This window comes from Protopterus annectens, chromosome 13.part0, assembly GCF_019279795.1.
Source record: "Protopterus annectens isolate FY-2018-M chromosome 13.part0, PAN1.0, whole genome shotgun sequence".
In the NCBI taxonomy this organism is placed as follows: domain Eukaryota; kingdom Metazoa; phylum Chordata; order Ceratodontiformes; family Protopteridae; genus Protopterus; species Protopterus annectens.
In genome coordinates, this window is record NC_056747.1 from 1,123,627,561 (window position 1) to 1,123,651,887 (window position 24,327).

Consider the following 24,327-nt stretch of genomic DNA (forward strand, 5'->3'; position numbering starts at 1 on the left):
AGATGTACTAGGGCAGAACATACCTACAGCCATGCATAGTACAGAAATATACATATCGGCACAAATCAAAGCGTAGTCTAGCAGCAGTAAAGTTGCTTATGCTACTACATATGACATATCGACGTGTCAGGTATACAAGACCTGTAACAAGCAACCAGTACAGACACGTACAACATGAGAATGTCTCTTAATCAGGACAGTTGCAATGGCTAGAGTATTGTCCATACCTGTCAACTGTCCCTGAATTTCAGGTACATCCCTGAGTTTGACTGAAAGTTTAACTCTGTCCCTCTTAATCCCTCCTAAAATTAGTAACTGTTGAAGGAAAGGTGGTGAATTACACTTGCTGACTAATGACAATAAGTAAGAGTTATAAACTACTGTTACTTCAGAATATGTGTATTAAGTCATATGCTCTGATTCTGCCAATGTTTCAAGTTAATAGCACTACTTTTGTAAAAGTGTCCCTGATTTTTTCTTGACCTGTCCCTGATTCTGTAGAAATGTGTCCCCGATTGGTGGAGAGGTCTGGTATTGTCACATGAGATATGCCTAATGAGGGACTGTCCCATGCAAAGTGGGAAAGGTGTCACTCCTACAGTCTCCCGTCATGCAATCTGACAGGTGGACAACTTGCAGTAGGTATGCGGTAGCATGACTCGGCGGACAGCTGTGTTAACAAACTCAAGTCACTTGTCAGCATTGCAGAGTATCGGTTCCCATGTATCAGGCAGATGGGAGCAGATCGTATGAGGAACACGCATATAATACGTCACTGTACAGGCTGTCGAGTCCGTACAGTCGAACGCCTGCCGTTGCAAAATGGTTACACATACCCGATACTGTAGTCATGTAGTCAGATGTAATACGCATCACAAGGGATCGCACACACCCAGCATGAGTGACAAATGTAAGCGGAAATGTCGGTGAGCGAGCGGCTGTTAGCATGTTTGTCTACTAGTATGCCAGTAGTGCACTGTCAAAGAAATGTCGAGTCTAAACGTGTATAAGGTGCTGTGACCAGAGGTCAGCAGTGCTTAACACTGTGCAAACCCACGCACAACTGCTCCCACCTGCTGGAATGTGCCTTACCCAGTCCGTATCCAAAGGCGTTGGTCTGTCCGCAAACAAAGAACCGCCCTATACACGTGTTGGTAGCAGTACCCTGCGCACATAGCTCATGTGAATTAACAATAGACCATGGCATATGTACAAACAATAGACCACACATACACCATACAGCGCAGTCATCCAACAGTATAACAATGTACTGGCAGATATGTCCGGACCACTGGTGTATGCATGCCTGGCCGTCCTGTGTTTCAGTGTGTGAGCATGCACAGTATGACTGTTACGCATGTTGTCGACCGACATTACCGTCATACTGTCATGTGTGTGAGCATGCCAAGTATGGTCAACTGTATCGCATGTGTCACATGTCCAGATAGTACTGTGTTGCTGACCCCTCCGTTCTACACAGACAGGTGTTATGCTGTGTCTGCAGGGTAGCTAATGGTCATGTGGCATTGACAGTTGCTACATGTCTGCATAGCGTGGGGGGACATCCAACCACAACCACAGTCCTACACAGCACCGTGGGTGGCGCACATGACTCTCACATGTGTAGGTTTGATGGGGGCACAGCCAACAGTTGTACACATCTGCCGCTACTGTACTGGTATGCCAGGTACTCCATGTCAGTGTGTGGACCTACCTAAATTGCTGGTTGGAGGGATACCAGTTTACGTCAGTTCCCAGCTTTAAATACCAGCACAGCGGTGTTGGACGTCCTAGCTTACACAACCTTCATCAAACTGCCTGGCCTGCTGTAGTCTGTGTGTGTCTTAGGGGGTTGGGGTCATTCATTGGGCATATCCATAGGCCATCGTATATCATTTGTCTGTATTGGTCCACATCTGTCCAGCTGCATGGAACGTGTGTGGGCTGTACGGACACACATGATGGTCAGCCCATAATCTGCAGTGGGTTAGGACACCCTGTGTACTACAGGCTACCATTGTGACCCCCGTATGTGCTACAGAGGTCATGGTGCCACTATGGATGTGTACTGTCTGCTGCCCTAACATTTGGCCATCACTGTCACTTGTATGCTCACATACATACCATAGCAATGGGTAAATACACATTCTAATACAACTGCCACTTGTTAGGTCAATAGACATACCCTGGGTGTGTTCCGAACTTGAAGATTGTGCTGGAGGGCTGCCTATGTCGGATGCACACAGTGCACCTCCTATACATGACCGAGCACAGGTAGTGTCATGTTTGGCATCCATTGTACTGTGTGCGGGTCAGAGAGGGGAAATCCATGGGTACCTATTGTGTCAGTGCATATGCCTTGTGTTGCCTCTTTGCCAAGGGCAGGTCATACTGTGCACGGGCTTTCGCGACTGAGCCCTGTTCAGGTAGTTCCTTCACCAAGTCACACTGTGCCTGTACAGGCCTTGGCAGTGGTGTTGGGCTGTGTGGCCCTGCCCCATGCTGTTCCTGCTGCAACTGTTACTGCAGGATAAGATTGTGTAGCATAGCAAATACCATAACAACTTGCATGCATGTAGCTTGTGAATACTGCAGAGCTCCAGCGGATGTGTCCGGATACCAGAATTGTGAACTGAGCATCCCAAACACAAGTATATGTCTTGCCTGTGCATCCGCCTCAGTATGGTGTGAGTGTTCAGGTGTGTGTGCATTGCTGATGGGTGTCATCAGCCACGACACCAGTGTTTACCCAGCATCCCCCACTAGGAGATTGTAGGGGATGTCCATATTGGCATTGGTGTGCTACAGCTGTGTCAGAAGCCATATATCGGACTCATCATAGCTTCCAGGGCAGACAGCACACACATTCAGTCTCATGCCCTGGCCATCGCATATGGCCTAGCTGTTGGAGGGTATGCCCCTGCAGTGACTGTTGGCCCTACCCTGCTCACCGGGTGGTGCTACGATGTGTATGTGTGTGCAGGCTATAGCACCCAGTACCCCAGGGTAGTCATCCATGTGGTTGAACAGATGCATATTGCTGGTCTACTAATCACATGTGTTGAGGACATGTACGTGCTCACTAGCATGTGTTGACATGGCGTCTGTGAACTGGTGCAATACTCTGGATGCAGATGCCTGTGAAATACCCATGATATCCCCAGTTATGCTGTGTGAGGTACCTGTGGCTAGTACACCTAGGCCAACACATACCGTGGTATCCACTGTGATGTGTTTCCCTCGACCTGTTTGATGTGCCAGGTGTGGCAGGCACAGGTCAACAAGCTGCTGTAGGAAGTCTCTGTCCACCCCATAGTGCTCCACCATCCCCAGCCCATATAGCCCCTGATAAGTCACCCTGGGTCTATAAAGTCTTATCTCACCCCAGTAAGGGTTGTTCAGCAGCATACACATCCTCACTGCCCCAGCCTCCTGCACATGTTGGTATATGTTGCCTGCTGCAGCCCGTCTCATTTGGTTGGACTGTGTTGTGAAATGTCCCCGCAGGTATACACCGGTGGTGTAGAGTGTGGACGAAACCTGTGTGTATGCTGCTTGCTCACATTACCGTAGTGTTCAGGTGTGGGCTGGCCATGTCATCTGCTGATTGTGCTGATCAACACCTGTTTATGCAGCCTGTACACCCTGACTACCCCACCACTGCTGTCATCCCTCCCAGTGTCACCAGGCTTAGGTGTGCTAAGGCAGGAGCACTCCTGAGGCACAGTTCTGCAATGTACTTACAGTATGCCTGACCCCCCTCCCATGCTGTCAGCTATATTCAAGACCTGCACCCGGCTGACTACACACATACACTCCAGGGACCAGCATCACACCCTGGTGATAAATGGGATACACTATAGTCAACCTCATCTGCATAGTATGTCTTGCCTGTGCATCCGCCTCAGTATGGTGTGAGTGTTATATGACCCATACCGAACCTCCAAATTAATAACCACTGCTCAGTGTCGCTCAGATCCGTACACAGCTGGCAACAGGTGCCTTACTATCACCATATTCGATGTCCCATGGTCTTCCCAGCAACAAAATAACCGGTGTCTACACGACTACAACCCGTGACCCTGCACACTACAGATGATGTGCATTACCACCACGCCATGGCAGATATGCATAGATCCCAGGTTATCACGTACAGCTAATCTGGCACATTCAATAGTGCTGATGTCCCCAGACATATATGTTCACATCTATGTCCACCTCTACATCTACATATATCATATATATTATTTGTATACATATATACATGGACATATATACATATATATATATATATATATATATATATATATATATATATATATACATACATACATACACACATATACATGTACACACATATGTAGATATGGCATTTATATCACAACAGCGGACCACATGACAGCAGTGCATTAGACAGGAATGAAAAGGAAACTACATGTGCCACCTGCATCATGTAGTGTTGTTACTATCAAGGCATGTGTGTTTTGTTGCGTCACACAGGTCAGACCATATCAAGGGTAAGAGTAGGGCTGCTGACAGTTACTCACCAGACCTATTGGCAAATGTATGTGTTGACAACCCAGTGTCTTGGCAGAATATGCGGGCTGTGGACACTATATAGGTCAGCAACAAAACACACTGAACACATCCCGCAGCTAGCCACCCACAGATACCAACACATACGGTATAACTGCCAAACACACACACCTGCCATGCCTTGGAATCGAGCACCTACCTGTCTAGTCTACCACACTACAGCATTATGGAGTAACAGAACGCGCTACCGAGTTCCAGCATCACCGCACTCCCACAGGCATACATCTAGGTGGATGACATCATCCGCAAAGGCAAAGACGCCGATAGGGAATGTATGGGGAGTGAGCTGTCTAAAAGCATTACTCTGTCGCCAGGCAGTTGGAAACACACACACACACACACACACACACACACACACACACACACACACACACACACACTTGGCAGGGCTGGGAGTCGAACATACACCTAACTACCTTATCACACTACAGCATTACGCAGTTACAGAACGCGCTATCGAGATTACTGGAACACAGCACTCCCAGAGGCATACTTCTAGGTGGATGACATCATCCGCAAAGGCAAAGACGCCGATAGGGAATGTATGGGGAGTAAGCCGTCTAAAAACATTACTCTGTCCCCAGGCAGCTGGAAACACACACACAGACACACACACACACACACACCTGGCAGGGCTGGGAGTCGAACATACACCTAACTACCTTATCACACTACAGCATTACACAGTTACAGAATGCGCTACCGAGATTACTCGAACACAGCATTCCCAGAGGCATACTTCTGGGTGGATGACATCATCTGCAAAGGCAAAGACGCTGATAGGGAATGTATGGGGAGTGAGCCATCTAAAAGCATTACTGTGTCCCCAGGCAGCTGGAAACACACACACACTTGGCAGGGCTGGGAGTCGAACATACACCTAACTACCTTATCATACTACAGCATTACACAGTTACAGAACGCGCTACCGAGATTACTCGAACACAGCATTCCCAGAGGCATACTTCTGGGTGGATGAAATCATCCGCAAAGGCAAAGACGCTGATAGGGAATGTATGGGGAGTGAGCCATCTAAAAGCATTACTCTGTCCTCAGGTAGCTGGAAACACACACACAGACACACACACACACCTGGCAGGGCTGGGAGTCGAACATACACCTAACTACCTTATCACACTACAGCATTACACAGTTACAGAACACGCTACCAAGATTACTCGAACACAGCATTCCCAGAGGCATGCTTCTGGGTGGATGACATCATCCGCAAAGGCAAAGACGCCGATAGGGAATGTATGGGGAGTGAGCCATCTAAAAGCATTACTCTGTCCCCAGGCAGCTGGAAACACACACACACACACACACACACACACACACACACTTGGCAGGGCTGGGAGTCGAACATACACCTAACTACCTTATCACACTACGGCATTACACAGTTACAGAACGCGCTACCGAGATTACTCGAACACAGCATTCCCAGAGGCATACTTCTGGGTGGATGACATCATCCACAAAGGCAAAGACGCTGATAGGGAATGTATGGGGAGTGAGCCATCTAAAAGCATTACTCTGTCCCCAGGCAGCTGGAAACACACACACACACACACACACACACACACACACACACACACACACACACACACACACACACACACACACACACACACACACACTTGGCAGGGCTGGGAGTCGAACATACACCTAACTACCTTATCACACTACAGCATTACGCAGTTACAGAACGCGCTACCGAGATTACTGGAACACAGCACTCCCAAAGGCATACTTCTAGGTGGATGACATCATCCGCAAAGGCAAAGACGCCGATAGGGAATGTATAGAGAGTGAGCAGTCTAAAAGCATATTACTGTCCCAAGGTAGACGTAGACAAACACACGGCCGTGGTGTGAGCAGGACAACTGCCTATCTACGGAGCACTATTACAACATTGCATAGATACGATACGCGCCACAGACAGTACACCCTTCAAGACAGTCAACCAGTGTGTTCAATGTAGGAATCCATCCTGACGTGGGGTATGGACATCTGTTGCCTGGATGACCACCATCGCTATACAGGATGTCAATGGCCATGCCCATACACAGAGACACATCACCGACACAAGGTGTCACTGGGCATGCTCACACAGTATCACACGTCCGTTTGGAATGTACTGTGTGTCCATCTATACAATGGCGTACTGGGCATGCTCACACAGTAGTAGCGAAGGGTTGTCTTGCATGCACACGGATTCTAAACACAGAAGGGCACAGATTGGAATGTACTGTGTGTTGATCTACACAACAGCGTACTGGGCATGCTCACACACTTAGTAGTAGCGAAGGGCTGTCTTGCATGCACACGGATTCTAAACACGGAAGGGCACAATATGGTGTTACTGTCCCCACGTACATGAAGGCCAGTCACATGTACTGACCAGTACACACTCAAGAGCCATCACAGATATCTCAGGTGCAGATCACTGAGGTAAATACCGCATTCTACTATGTAGCCCTCAGACATCACCATGTCCTTGGACCAGCAATACACATCCATACATTACCACAACACCATGTGACTCATGACCAGTGGACTGTACATAGGTCTACAGCAACTGTGCAGACTACACATGTACTGACAGGGTTCCGTCATGTGTTATGCAATGCAATGATACCACTGTTCATAACCAGGTCGGCTCTACACATAACAGGGGCCCTGGGTCTTACGCAGCTGTAACAGATGACTGTCGCTGTACACCAAAGAACACACATGTTTGGATATGACATACATGTAATCTCAGTGGATATGTACATGGCCCACACACACAAACACACACACACACACACAACACATATGTACATAGCATAGCTTTTGCTGTCCTCCGTGCAGACAGGTGGCTACAGCAATCACACGCATGCACATGGAAGGTAGGTCCATGGCTGTTGAGTGCTAACTGTACAAAGGGTAGCAATCATTCCCTCTGTACTAGTTACCCATGACAACCATCATATCATACAACAGTCCATGTGTTATGTATGTCATCACACATGTCCACCAATTGCAATGCATACAAACATGGCTACATGACAGGAATGTAGGACCAACACACATGTACATGTAGTGGTGTGCATGCAGCTACCATGCATGTGCAGTAGCTGATGTATATCATTCATCTGTGCCTAACTACAATATGCAGTTGCAATGCAACCCCATCATTGACACCTGTATATGGTGAAATACTGATAGTACGGTAGGATGTACATTAGGTATGGATAGATGTGTGTACATAGAGTGGTAATCCACCTTTGCAGATGGATGTTTGCTGAAGACGGCTCACAGGTGTGTCACAAGCCGTCCTACCATTACATGTGCAAACAGTACGCTATGTTACTGTTACTTGAAGGTGAAGACATACAACCTACACAGCGGTTAGGGTGTAACTGACTGTAAATCACTTGACACCTGTACCACTTACCTCCTCCCGTGTGCATATAGCAGCACAACTGCCGAAGGTAGCATTGGTACACATAATGCGGCCAATACTGCTGCATGTCTGTTAGACGTATCATCATATTGCAGGTGTATGATTCACAGTACTGCCATGTGTGTTTGCTTGTGTGACCATATATGCCACGTATGGTGGGGAATACATCCCAATTGTTACACACCCCTGTACACTGTTGTAGAGATATGTACATACTGCAGTGTAGACATCATGACGTAGGCAGGGGTGGTGTGTGTATCAAACACGTCAGCTATCTGTATGTGAATGACATTTGTGGACTCCACAGTGTGTGTGTGTGTGTGTGTGTGTGTGTGTGTGTGTGTGTGTGTGTGTGTGTGTGTGTGTGTGTGTATGGCTGTCTGGTGCATGGAGTGAGGGTGTATGCTACCATACAGAACAGACAGGATCCCTAACCCCTCATGGTGATGCAGTCTACTTCCCTGTTGATGCCATCGGTCTCAGCGTTACTGGCTACCTGTACATGTTCATTCTCTGTGTCGCGTCGTGTGGGTGCACAGTACTGTGAGGGTGATTACCACGTAGGCAGGGGTCCTCACCTCGATACTGTTGAGTGTGCGTTATAGTGTTGTTGACCCTGTGAGTGTGGGCATGTTACTGTGTGTTTCTGTGTATGTCTGTGTGTGTTCTCATCCTGTAATGTGACAGTGTATTACTGCTACACAGTGAGGCCTCATGCTATCAAGTGGCCTCTAACGTTATCATCGGCCAGACCACTGTGTAAACCCCCGCACCGTGTCACCATACCTGTGATGTGACCTGGTATGGATGTCACGTCTCTAGCCACTGTAGCCTATTAAACAGCCCACATGCTTCTGGATCAGTAGATGTGTGGACATCTGTGGTATGGTAGCCTTTCTAACAGTCAGGTTGAGGCTACGTATAGCATGCTGGTATTGCCATACATGCCTGTGAGTACTCCACATTTACACATGGGAAACTGCAAGCACTGCTACGTGTTGGCACATGCAAGTAGACCATAAGGAAGGAACCAGGGCATCATTACCAACATGCTGTTACTGTTGTTACCAAGACACATACTGTGAACATACAACAATGCACTCCAACTGCAAACACAGTAACGTAATGACACATGCAATTAGACCTTGAGGGAAGCAGGGCATAATTACAAACATGCTGTTACTGTTGTTACCAAGACTCATACTGTGAACATATAACAATACATTATAAACCTGTACTACATGGTATGTCTGGTGCGTGTCAACAGTACACATCTAATGTAATATACACTTATCTCACTATTCTGTTCATCCTGTGCATCAGACCATATGAGCATGTCCCTGCACCGATGGTGTGGATGACAGGGATGCGGCACAGGCATCATCATATGCACAGGGTGATAATGTTTTCCAGTGGCATAGGCTGCACCGGTGGATGACATCATGTGTGTGGGTAAGGGCTGGTGATCTGATTGGACATGTGTGGTCGTTATGCATGTGGGTGTTGCGGTGCCCTACAGATGTTTTTGCTGTGTGAGTGTATGTGTGCACACAGTTCTGCCATTTGTCAGGCCTACACAGGGGTATTATTGACAGCTCCAGATTGTACAGACCAGGATGTACAGCTCACTGTGTCTGGCCATGGCCACGTGACCTGTGCCTGCCAGGGGTTGCACGGGCACTACCAGGCAGAGGTACAGATTGGCTACTAACTGATGACACATGCCCACTGGAACCGTGTCCCTGCTGGGAACGTCCAGGGCCATGTCCAATGTTGCCGGTCCCCGGTTTTGGGCAGCGGCCCCGCACCCAAGCCCGCCAAAAATGCAACTGCCTTTGGGAGGCCAAAGTGGGGGTTGGTCGTTTTTGGTGACCCTGAACCCCGGTTTTGGGGAGTGGGCCCGTGCCCAAAAGTTGGGCCTTAACCCCTCACTTTCCCCCAGGGGTGTTCCAAGGCCCCAGACAGCCCCCACGCCTTTTGGAAATTGGCCATGCCCCCAGGGGGCAACCTTGCCCCCCAAACCCCGTTTCCCAAAAAACACAAACTGCTGTTCCTTTCCCAAAGGGCCTTGGGTGGGGTTTTGTTTAGAAGTGGGGGGGGTAGGGAACCCTCCCCAAGCCCCCCCTGCCCCTTCTTTTTCTCCGCAGTTCCCGTGGCCCCTTAAAATCTGGAAAATGCCGGGGGGAAAACCCCCTCTGACCCGTTGCAAAAAAGGGGATTTCTGCCAAAGGCCCCACACACGGCCACCTGCCTGTTTGGCACCTGCAGTATTCATGACACCCGGTGTGAGCCCCAAAATTTTGTAGGCCCCAAACCCCCGTTCCCCAACAACACAAGCGGTGTTTTCATGGGCCCCTGGTTAAATTATGGTTTGGGATAGAACTGTGGGAAAAAGGGAAAATAGCTGGGAAAGGCCCCAACCCTTGCAAGATTCAGTTTACAATTTTCCTTTTACCCATGCAATGTTTATCACTTTCTGTTTTGTGGGGACAATAAATCAGATGGAAAAACAGGAGGGGTAAAACCCCTTTCATACACGGGAATCAAAAACTCCCCACACAATAACCCCCCACAACAGAACCAACACATGCAGTGATTTACAGACGGGAAAAGCACTTGGCCATGTGGTTCAAGCGTGGAATGCAGGGGTCGACATTAAAGTTGGGGAGTTCAACCCCTTTTGGGTTTGCACCCCCAACGGGAAGGGAGGTGTCCCTTGTACCACATTTAACAATATTAGTAACAAGGGACCCTGTGTACAATGTGGCCCCAAAAGGTTAACAATACACATTTTGGGTAATGCCTTTCCCTTAAACCTGGTTTAAAAGTGTTGGCCAAAATTTCTGCCTTTTCATGTCTGTGGTTTTCCCTTTTAAAAACCCCTGTTCAAGGGAATGGGTATCAAAAATTGAGTGTTGGGGTTTTATTAGGGGTAGTGTTTTTCAAATTTAGCCCGGGGGGTAAGTTGGGCAGTCATTGGGAAAACAAGTGTGAATTCAGGGGGTTCCAAAGGGATCCTTTGGGGCCCCTTCCCCTTATGTGTGGGAATTTTTGCCCCACAGTGTTGCCAATTTTAAATCAATTTCATTTAAAAAACTTAAATTTTACCCCCGCTGAAATGTAACAAACCCAAACCATGTGGGGTTTTATTTTTTTTTGACAGGGGGCCCCTGGAAGATGGGGGTGCACCCCGAAACTACTACCCAAATCTTGTCCTGGAACCTGGCCACAATTTGGAAAAATTTGCAATTTAACCCTGCCCCTGAATTTATGACCCCACCTGCAAGGCTGAAGTTGTCCCGCAGCCCAAAGGGGGTGTATAGGGGGGCCGATTTGGTTTCCAAAGCTGTTGGGAAACCACAGGGGGCACTGTCATGTTAAAACATTGTGAAAAATTTAACACATTCTTTTAAGGGGACTTTAAAATTTCATTTAAAAATACCCTTTCAAGGTTTTAAATGTCCCGTGACCCCATCAACTTATATAATAGTCAATAAGGCTATATTACCAGGGCAATGGCCAGGGTTGGGGGGGCACCCCCCTCCAACACTATGTTTTTGGTCTGTTCTGGGGTTTCCCCATGGCCAGTGTTCCCTGGGGGGTTGGCCCCCCAAATTTTTTGGTTTATGGGCTGTTTTTTTCACAAGTCTGTGGTTTTCCCATTGGACATTTTCCCCCCCATAAATTCAAGGGCCTCCACAGGGCTATGCGGGGGAAGGGTTTTAAAAAGTTTTATGGGGGTAAAAAATTAGGGATATTTTTGGGGGAAAATTGGGAGGGGGAAAACCCTTTCTGGGACATTGATGGGAAAATCACAAGTTCACCCCGAGGGGTTAAAAAATGGTGACTCCTTTGATTAAAACCCGTCACTGGTTACTTTTTTTGCATTACCAAAAACATGTTTGTTCCAATGTTTTAAAAACCCTTTTCATTGGAAAACATCCCCCAAAATTTTTGCACCCCCTTTTTCCAAAACCCCTGTGAATGCGTCTTTTGGGGCATGTCTGTTTCCTTTGTTTTTATATTGCACATGGGTTGGCCAAGGGAAAAGTGGGAGATGCGTGTATATGTACTTAAAACCCTACATCCAAAGGACATGGGTTTAATGGGCCCCATGGCATAAATTTTTAAAGCATTTTTTTAAAATCCCAACTGAACAGTTTTCCCCCTGCCAAAGGACCCTTTAATTTTGCAGGGGAAAGGGCCGGGGGCCTTGAAGGGGGTTACAAAAAGCATTTAACAATTTCCAGCTGTATGACAGCCCATTTTCCCCCTTCAGTTAAACATTCGCCGAAATAAACATTAGGGGATACACCCTGTTGACAAGATACATTGCGGGTTTGTAAAAATATTTTATGGGGGTTAAATTAAAATTTTTGGACAGGGAACCTGCCCCAAATTTGGGATTTTAGTTAAAGGGGGTTGTTCCAGGCAACTTTTTGGTCAGGTTAGCACCCCTTACATGGCCAAAAAAAAAAAAAAAAAAAAAAAAAAAAAAAAAAAAAAACAAAAAAAAAAAAAAAAAAAAAAAAAAAAAAAAAAAAAAAAAAAAAAAAAAAAAAAAAAAAAAAAAAAACAAGCCCCCCCCCCGCCCCCCCGCCCCCCCCCCCCCCCCCCCCCCCCCCCCCCCCCCCCCCCCCCCCCCCCACCCCCCCCCCCCCCCCCCCCCCCCCCCCCCCCCCCCCCCCCCCCTCACAGGTTTTTAAAAAAAACCACCCTGGGGCTTTATGCAAAAGGGTTTTTGGCCAAGGGGGGAAAGCTTTTCCAATTTAGTGGAGGTGGGGGGGGAAAATTTTTTGAAGGGCTTGGCCCCCCATTCCACGCAATGCCCCAACCAAAAAAACCCTAGGTCACGCTGCTGGGCATGCTGTGGCACATGGCTGAACAACACCTCGTAGTTCTCATGGAGGTACAAGATGAGGGCATCATCCTCCAGGCGGCTATACGCTGGCAGGCGTGAATGAGGCATTATCTGGAAGACATAATGATGGAGACAGTTCACAGTATCACAGAGATGTACAGAGATACAGCTGCACATACATTTGTATTAAATCTAGAACATCTGCACAATCATCTTTGCAAATCATCATGACACTGACAAGACTGACATGTTTGTGTCACACACATGTAACACCCGTTATGCATTGGATATCATCACCATATATGTGTGTCATCTCATTACATTGTTCATACTCCATGTGAATGCTGTCTTGATGTGGGCATGTCTGTTTGCCTGTACTGATGTTCTTACCTATCAGCACATGCCTGGATGTGTCCACAGAAATGCTGTTGACCTTGATGCTGTGTATATGTCACGTATCAACACATACACTGCCTTAATGGACATGAGCAGTGGCAATGCACACATGCGCACGGAAACCTTTACATGCATGTGTTTTGCCATATACATCTACACGGCACTGTACAGCAGTTCAACATCCTGCCACGGATCCTCTGTGTTGCACATGTGATAGACATGGGACAATGGCTAGCCGGACGTCATTCGCAGGGATGGTTATCAACTATAGCATGTACAGGCAAGGTTTCCTAGCTGTATCCGACAGCCATTTTGCCACCTCAAGGTGCATCAGTGCCACATTACTGATCCAGACAGTTAATAATACATCTACCATGCGGTCATCACACCATGTATGACAGAGATGACATGTGCAGCTTTGATGGACAGGGTTGTATGGTATGGCGGGAGTATGTAACATGTATGGCACAGGGATCTGTCCAGCATGTGGCGATCCTTGTAGTAGGATGGTGGTTGTCCATGACATATGTCTTTCAGATCAGGATATGTACGTGTAGCATGTCCAACATCACAGTGTAGCACATGTCTTTATGCAAGGTAGCCAGCATGCTGCATAGTGGAGGTGAGGATTGTGAAGGCTGGTATCGCCCATCCACGCATGGCCAATACCCCTTAAAGGTGATATGTGATCCGATATTGGTCACTCGAGTGCTGAGTATGCCTGTCCAATGATTTCCATGCTCATGGACGGCACCCTGTCATGACATGGGTGCCTTGTATGACTACCTCATAGGCCTGGAGACGTCACCAACTCAGGGAGGTGAACTGCACAGCACCATCCCTTACATAGTGTCCATAATGTTGACCGCTGCCTAGGTGGTAGTTAATGGGTACAGGGTTATTCACCTAGCGGTGACAATGCTATTATCAGCTGTCAGATTGTACACATATGTCACACACCTCACCCACAAAGCCCATTCTGTATGTTGTCCACAACACTGAGACAGCTATTGCTCCTAGGTCATGGCCATTCACATCCTTACATACACAGATGCCTCCCATTTGTCTGTGCGGTATGAGCTACAATGAGGGGGGAGTACAAAACATTAACCCTGTTTTACTGTAGCTGCCACTGGTGTGATATGCACATGTCACTCTGACACCTTTTGTAGTGTTGCTTCTGTCAACAGGCCACTGGTAGAACACTCCTGTGACATACAAAGGTACATCTAGTATACTCAGTGTAGCTGGAACACGGTATGGGTGATGATGTCCTATGACCTGTCACAGGTATGCTATGCAGTGTGAAATCATCCGTACTGTCATCTACTTCTGTACTGGTAACATCTACATTGATAAAGGTTCATAGACTTGCAGACCATACTCAACAGGGTAATAGTGCAGTGCCTCCATTTATGACTGTCGTCTCCACTTGTGGGTTGCAGTGGGTTGATATTATCCAACACCCTATCTGTATTGCATATTCATGCTCAGCACTTGTTCAGAACTTGTGAGCACTTCATGAGCTACTAATTACTATAGCACCCATTCCAACTCATTTCCTACAAGTACACTGTCTGCCCTTACATTTCCAGCTTGCTTACAGTACAATAGCAGTTGTACACACGTAACTCACATATCTTGTGAGACGTGGTTGAATATACAGGCATGTCCAGCTGTCACGTACCAGTGCTATTTCCTGTCTATATGATGAATATGGCGAACATGTGGCAATAGAGCAATTGTCTCATGTACACAGTCAATGCTCACCTCCCAACATACGACACTACAGCCTGTGGGAGATGCACATATGTAGCCATGCTACGGGTAATGCTCTCACCAACCCAGACTGAACCTGACATTCATGTGGGGACGTTTAACATTTGCAACACACCCCACTCATCACATAGTCTCACAAGATCTCCACCACCACAGGCCGCACATAGTATGAGTACGACATTTGCAGAACCTCTCCATACTCTGTGTAGGCACCAGAGGCAGCCCCCATCACCAAACACAACAACAATTGCTTATAGCCCACAGACTCGTGTGTGCCCATCAAATACAGCCAATAGGGTTTTATAACATACCCAACACACCGGTCATAGGTGACTCTGTAGGCGGTCACACTGATGTCCCACTCAGCAGGCTACACAAGGCGATAGTCGCTTACATCTAGCTGTCGGGTAACAGGATCTGCAACATAACCTATGCACCCATGCCACACCTCACCAGGTAGAATTTGACTGTCATTCTCCATGTTAGTGTGACTGCCCTGAAATGTAACTTCCCAGACTACATGTGCAGGGACATGCAATAGCTCTCCGGTCTTGTAACCCAGAAGGTATCGGCCAAGCCCTGGGGAGCATTCTGTATTCATCCAGACTAGATACCACTGTACAACGACTGACTGTTTCACTTCAACAGTTGCCTATGCTTCTGCTGTCATTCCACAGGCATCCAGTATCTGTCCGCTTTGAATGACATGGTCAACAAAACATGATGCTTTGGCACAGATGACCTGCACCTGTCAGCCCTGTGAGTACAGATAACATGTAAGGCTCTTGCTGCTTCTATACTGCCTGTCTTGCACAGTTTCCAATAACATTCGCCACCAGAACGGGAACAGGCAAGCAAAACCTGGGGTCATGTGACCCAATGCTTGACATCTTCATCTCTGACGCACGCAGGCAAGGCACTCCTTATAATGGACCACTTCAATATCTCTGCAGTGATTGGGACCTGCCTTTAGGCTCCACAGAGCACACCTGCACTGACAGGTTATACGCAGACCACACCTTTCAGTCATGTAACGTGGACCGGAACACCCACGGCTGAGGTGTGTCCATATTTCACAATGTTGTACACACCTCCTGGCTGGTTACTTAGCACAATGCATCAGAGGTGATCCACGTGCAACTACCTGTGGCCAGAACTGCTATACACATTGTAACATGCTACAGATTCATCAACATTCCCCACGGTTACCGGCCCTCATTTCTGGGTGTACTGGACAGTAGGGTTCAGACAGGTACTACTGATGTGAGACTGACACTACCCCACACTTAACTGGGATAGCTACTCATGTACCGATACATTAGGCCAACGCTGTCCGGGATTCATAACCTCCACTCGGCTGGATTAACCCATATACACCACCACCAAGATCAACAATATCCTAGACATGGACATTGTCTGTGACTGGTGTTCCACACCTGGAGTTATCCCCTCGTTGGTAGTTTCTGAACATATGCTAATCACCCTTGTTATCCACATCCCGGCACCACACCCTTCACGGCATACACAGTACAAGAATACTACAACGCCTACTACAGACTTCTTATGACAGCAGTAGTAAACGTCATGACACCCGTGCAGATGGACAATGCACATACAAATGCTGAAACATACCCCAGTGCACTTCATTAGCACTTACACGACTGCATGGATCATGCTATTGCAAACAGAGCCATGATGGTACCCACCAGATAACGGATGCCACTCTGGGGGTCCAGTTCCATGGACATAATGTAAAACAAAAGGTGGAGGCTGTTGCAAAGTGGAGTACAATCCCATGGGTGGGGTAGCTCACTGGTCAGCCTCAGTAGGACTCCGGGATCCCTTATCACATCCTCCAAACCTAGCTACGTAAACATTACTGCAACACATTCCAGGGTGTACCACAAAGCATTATGGAGGTATGTCAGTAGTCAATGGCAATACCCACATCTGCTCTGACATACGATGGTTAGTCAGGAACATTACAGAACCGAGTGATGTTGGCAACATCCTGGCGGATGGGTTCAATGCTAACTTTACACCCTCATACCGTAGTACCTACTGTATTTCAGTTACACTTGGCGTACCACAGTCCTCAGTCATAGGGCCCCTCATGTAATGTATATGCTTCCCTGAGGTACAGACTAGCACAGAGGGACTTTCCCTGACTAGGTTTCCAGACAACTGCATACAAGGCGCCATGATTGATCCACCAGCTGATGCAGACTCCCTCCATAAGGGTGTCACTGTGACGGATACCTGATGTCGATAACATGGCCTCAAGCTGCATGACACAAGGTGCATGAACATCCCCTTTGGATTACACCAATCACCCACTGACTATCACATAGGTGGTAGTCCCCTACATACATGTGACATTATACGGGATCTTAGTACACACGTATGTAGCACCCACTCCTTTGATAACCATATTGCCAATATGACGTGGTTATCCTTCTACGTGGCCACCCTTATCTGTACTAGGTTTGTAGCTGGAACAAAGGCACCCAATTTACCTCTATACTCCTGACGTATACACACATTCAGGGGTACAACACCCTGTTTAGGGTGTATGTTACAGAACAGCAACGGCTTTACATACCACAACATTAACACACCATGAGGATTATTGAGCTCTGAAGGTTGACGTATGCGGCAGAACTACGGACACCACGACTGTACACATTTGCATACTGCATACTCAGGGGTGACCTCTGCTGAACATACAGGGCCCATGTCCACAACAATATTCATGGATATACTCCACATAAGCGACATAAGCAAAAGCCACTGAGAGCAACATGCTCATGGATATGTGCACAAATGCAATGATGAGTGGGATGTGCTTGAGAGTTACATTCCCAAACCAGACACTCTCCATGCTTTGGAACATGATTCCTATGTACATCAAGCAGGGACACTCAGTAGCACTGTTCATGAGATACCTCACTTGATGGATGGGAGACACGCATGTACGCCAGGGATCACTGCAGTGGCTGTACTGTGCAGAGGTGCAGGTAACACATGGCTGTGCTGTTCACAGACAGGACACTACCTTAGAGAGGTGCCGCCGGTGTAAACACTGTAATTGGGCTTACACATAGACTTGCCAGACAGCATAGTGCCTCACTATGAACCTGTGAAGCTATTACATGTCCTTTGTGCATGGTTAATTGAGTAGCTCTTCCATTTCGATTAGCTATCATGCTGTTACAGTGTCCCGTGACTACAAGCCATATGTATCCTGTTGTGTATTGTACATGCCAATAGACGATACCTTTTGTTTGCATGATATAACTGTTATGCTGTGTAGAATATCTGACATATCTACCTACAATACTGTACATTACACATATTTTACATATTATCCCATAATGCAAAGCATACTTGCACAGCAGGACCACTTTAGGCATGTTATTGTCGTTATATGCCCATACACATGCCTACTGTGACGGTATATCAACATATACTATCCCCTGCTATGGCATGTACCCGTTGGACATACCCTACCACTGACAGCGGGTGGTGTGGAATAGTTCTGTTTAAAGCCCTCATGTAGCATCCCTTGTGGTGTATGTGATGTTTACCTTGTGGCCCACAGCAGGACACACAATTTCTACAAGCATTACTATGCTCAACAAGACATCACTACATAATACCTTTTCCCACTTTATGCATTGCGGACACTTTTAATTAATACAAAACAGGCTGTACATGCACTAACATACTGAGTGTTCTACATACCTTGTTAGCATTCCGAACTTTCATAAATATCTCTCTTACACCTTTACTGTTTAAACGGTTCTATGGTATGAGCATATGGTTTGAATGTCTGGCAAGTCATCCTTATATACGTTGATACCTGTAACATGTGGTTTCCTGCCTCCAGTTGGTGTTCCTGAGTAAATTATTACATGCACATCAGCTGTGCAGCTACTCCATTCGCCAATTACGCGACAACAGTGGGGTATAATTGAATTCTCCACTTGGGCGTTGCCCTTTTGCCCTACCTTCGGGGAGATGGCCTGTATGTGTTTTGTTGTGTGGAATTGCAACTGCTATTTGTAGAGACACTGATATTTTGGATTCATGTCCCCCGTGGATTGTGTGTGATGGCTAGAGTATGTGGTTCTACATGTGAGTGTACCTGTCATCTCAACCATCTGATAAGGGACTATTGCAAACAAAACCTGTAACATCGTTGTCTGTTCCATTATACAACAGCTATGATTTCACATGGCGCCTTTACAAATGTGTCTCTCACAAGGTATGTTAACGCTTCTGCAGATGTAATTGAGTGAGTGGATGTTTGTGATATTATTACAGTCTGTATTGCTATTGTTTAGTGTGTGGGAGATGTAGGTGGGTGTACATAGCATATACAGGTTTGTGGGGACTGCATTTCTACATATTCCATATATGTGTGTGGGCTCCTTCCCTAATTGAAGACCTATCAGTTAGTAGACTGAAACTATGGTTGTTACGGGCTTATACATTGGGCCATTGTTAATTGGTTTCTATATAGTATGCAGGTGAGGTTGATACTTCCATACCTCCGGAAATACAGCGATATGTAAAGGAATGTTACTAAATGACAGCTGTCTCGTGTAATTCTGTCACAGATATTTGCACTCATTGCAGTTGTGTTGGTGACTGAACCTCTTTGGCATGGGTTGCCACCTTTGCAAATGGCCATAGTGGGACATTTGCAGGACACACATCAGTGTTTACAGGCCGACACATACCCACGGTCAGTACACAGGATAGCACATACTTTTATCCTGAATACATACTAGTTATCATGTTTCATGTAACATTTACATTTTTTGGATACAGGCATAACTATTTAATGCAAGTATTACATAATATATGGGACATAATTATGTCCTACAATCTCGGACATTTGCCCTTTTTAATATTTTTTGTCAGGACACAACTGCCCATGGAGGGGCTGTCCCTCTTAAAGTGGGACAGGTGGTAACTGTATGCCTACGGCCAGCTATAACGACACCTACCGTAATGATCTACCTCCAAGTTAGCACTAACAGACGCATGATGCAAACACACACACACACGTTACAGTCCCACGGAAACGCACACGGCACCCTCAATACACAAATACACAGACTACGGCAATCACAAACACAGTTGAACACAGTACCTACGTGGACCGCAACACCGGCAGCGATAACTAAATGTCCCTTAGTATCATGGTAATATTACACGCAGTTCTAGTGTTCCAGTACTGTGTTCTTTCGGTCTTTCAGCCTCGTGATTATGGTTGTCGATATGTGACACATTCCATAGTTGGCAGTATCCTATTTATTTGTACCTCCATGGTTGTGTAAATGTCATTGACCTATCTATATATTTGCAGATATAGGTGAATCCATATATATCAACATATATCTCTCTATCACCCTTTCTATCTCTATTATATATATATATATATATATATATATATATATATATATATATATATATAAAACAGAGTGACAGGCAGAATACACCTTTCATTGTGTACATGTCGGTGTATACTGTTTCCTGGACTCTTCACGTTTGTGTTTGAACCTGTCACATTACACACTTGCCGTTGGTACATCTTGGGTAGCTTAGTGTTAGGTGATTGTGTACATGATTGCGTGTTCTACTCCTGGCAGTGGTCGTTTTACCCTTCAGAGCAGGCACTATTAGTACAGGGGTGAATAATGCTGGTTTCACCTGTTCTGGACATCATTGACCGTGATCTGCGCGATATTCAGAGAAGCTTAGCCCTGTTTCACGCATATCCGTATAGTCATATTTAAACAACGCTTACCAGCACTGGGCAATGCATATTCCCGCTAACATGTGCTAAACATGATCTGATGACCTGCATCCAACATGCATTATTCGTGCATTCGGGAATATGTTACATCCCTTGCAGGACGTGGGACCAGGAACATGCACGACAGTCACTGCATTTACCACTTGGGCATCTGGGATTTGTACACGTGTTATGGCGTTTTGTATGTGGACTGTACTACGGCTGTTACTCCATACTGCGATCAAATGGGTAACTCAGTTAGTTTACATATGGATGAGACCTATTAATGGTATGTCCAAGTGATGTTTAATGGATGTGCTCCAGCATTGGGTATGTATATCACAGTGAGCCACACACTATAATGTGCTACACCTTCAGACAACCATAGGTGGAGCATGCTGGGGTGACAGATACCTGTCATGGGTACACCCCATGCTTTGCCACTACATCCATGATTGCATTATATGGAGCCCCTCATTAACACACCAGGGAATCCATTCAGAGTGTGTGGGGAACAGTGATTACACACATTGGCTCTGCTCCACTGAGCGACAGTTGGTTACTCGATGTGGTGGCGACAGCAGACACTGTTTGCCTCGATTGATGAATGGCCTCTGACAATCAGGTGTGTACCTACCGATGTACCTAGGAACCTATACACACAGTACCAACATATGCTGATAGGTGCGTGTACTGTTCAGGTGTTGACATGCCTTGTTCCAATAGCTGTTGTGTGTGCAATGGTTGAGGGCTGCCTATGTAGGATTCACACAGTAAGCTACCTATACATTACAATTTACAAGTGGTTGTGTGTGTGTGCCATCCATTTTACTGTGTGTGCAGGTGGAGAGGTGTGTCAGTCCATAGGGGCCTACACTGTCAGAGTATGTGCTATATGTTCCCTCTTTGCCAAGGCATAGGCATATTGGGCACACCTCCGTCTGCCTACTGGGGCTGGCACAGGGTGTTCATGGTCTGAATCCCTCTGTGCCTGTGATGGCCTTGGCAATTGCGGTGGGCTGTGAGGGCCTTCACCATTTTGTCCCTGCTGCAGCAGTTTTCGCAGGATCATAATGTTAAGTTGTCTCTCTCGCCTTCATTCTTGCTGGTTGGGTTCGGAGCCGATCCTCGGCTCCGACTCGGCCATCTACTAAAGCTCGAGAGCTATTTACTGGCTCGAGGCCTCCCCATATCCCACAATGCTTGGCGTTAGATACCCAGATCTCGTTTGCCACTTCAGCTACGAGGTTGCGCTTTTTCTGGCTCAGGTCGTATTAATCTTTTTTGTATTATTAGCTTAAATTTTACCTGTGTATTTCTCTTTTATATAGATAGTCTTTCCCTTTTAGTATACTTAGAGTGTATATCACCTAGTTTTTCCCACTCAGGAAACTCGTTTTTTGTTAGAGAGTTTCTACCCCTCCCCCCTTGTTTCTTCTCTTTAGTGGCTAACCCCACCCTTTTTGTACCTGATAGGAGTAGTGTTTAGCCTTTCGTAGCTACAGTTATTTAGCCTTGTAGTATTTGTATATATTTACTAGTGGATATTCTTGTTGTTATTGTTGTTAGTTTAACTAGTGCGTGTGTGTGTGTGTGTTTCTGTGTGCCTTGTTTAAGCACTAGTTTAATATCCTCCCTTTGGTATCCCCTTGCCAGTATGTCCAAGGATACTAAAGTTTCAGGCTTCAAGAAGTGTGACTCGTGCTGTCAGAAGATGTCTCTGACAGCCGGTCACACTTCTTGTGTTTATTGCTTGGGTCCCCTACACCTGCAGGACTCCTGTTTGGTCTGTCATGCTTTCAGCCCGAGAGTCCTGCAGGAGCGTAGGAACAAGCTTATTTTGAGAGGCTTACTTAAGCCAGAGGGGTCCCTGGTGAAGCTTCAGTTGGGGAAATCCTTAAAGCCCGCCAAGCCGCCGGCTCCCAGTTCGGAGCTGTCGCCGGGCGGAGCATCTCCCTCCTCTTCGGGTCCGACGGGAACCGACATCTCTGGACCTCAATCGGCTCCGACTTTAGTGTCGGAACAGTCTTTGGGCCGAAAACATTCGAGGTCCCCTTCCCTAGAATCAGTTCGTTCGGCTCCGAGGTCACCATTGCTTCAGTCTGAACGAAGCCATAGGTCCCACTCCTCTCTGTCTTCCAGGCTATCCGATCATGACTTGGAGAGGGTGGTCAGTCGACTCCTTAAATTGCAGGCCCTGGCCAAAATGTTAACCAGCCCTTCTCAACAGACTGTGGCTGTCCTTGTGTCTTCAGCAGTTCCTCCTCCAACTCCCCCTTTGTGTTTGGAGCCGGAGATGGTTGGGGCTCGAATCTTGGAAGCGGCGGAGCCGATACCACACCTTTCAGCTCCTTTGTCAGCTCCGATCTCTTCATTGGTTCCATCCTTGGAGGGATTTGTGCATCGGGACTCCCTCGTCGGCTCCGAGGGGGCGAGTGGCATCGGAACCTTGTCTGACCCCATTCTCCCTCTCGGGGCCTCGGCGCAGGTGAGCTCGGCTCCTACATCGGCCTCGGAGCCGTCCCTCTCGGTGCTAGGAGGGGTTCACGTCTCTTCAGAGCGGGGACCCTCTGCTCTGCCTGATGGGGGCGCCTTCAAGGTCATGAGGAGTGTGCTGACTCCTGAGTCGGCCCCTCAATCAGCCCCTTCGGCTCATCCCCCCCATGGTGCCTGCATCGGTCTCTGCCCACCCTCCTGACCCCAAGCGTGTAGAACAAATGTTCCAGGTAGCCCCATTGGGAGTATCTTCCTCTTCCGATGCCTCCCCTGATCCTTCAGAGGAGCCTCCTCAAAAGACAAAATGTAAGAGGAAACATGTCGACTCCCCCGAGTCAGTCACGTCTGATACCGACTTGGAGGATTCGGAAGGGTCCCCAAGATCCCCCTCTGAGGATGTCTCTTTTTCAGACATCCTAGAGATCCTTAAGCAGAGGGGAAACTGGACTGCCCTTAACCCTTCCGAGGACGAGTCAGTATACCTGGACGCGTTTGGTTCTCGCCCTTCCATCTCCTGGGTGTCTCCGCCCTTCGACCCGCTGATGGAAGTAGTGGCTCGAAGGGCGTGGTTAGCCCCAGACACAGTGGAACCAACTCCCCGCAGGCCCACTAAGTTCATTACAGCCCCACCCAACAAACAGTTTTTGACAAAAGGTGTCCCCATTGATGCCATTGTGGTAGCAGCAGCCACGAAGAAGGAGTTGGCTGACCCTTTGGTGCCTGTCCATCCCCCTAATAAAGAGTCTAGGACAATGGACAGGTTTGAGAAGTGGATGTTTTCCTCAGCGACTTTTTCCATGCGGTTGCTGAGTTATCTGTGCCACTTCACCCGTCTTCAAAGGGATCTTCTCAAGGAACTGGGTGATACCCTTCAGGATCCATCAGCTGCGGGGCTCAAGATAAGATTAACTCCCAGCTGGTGACTCTTAACTCAGTCGTCAA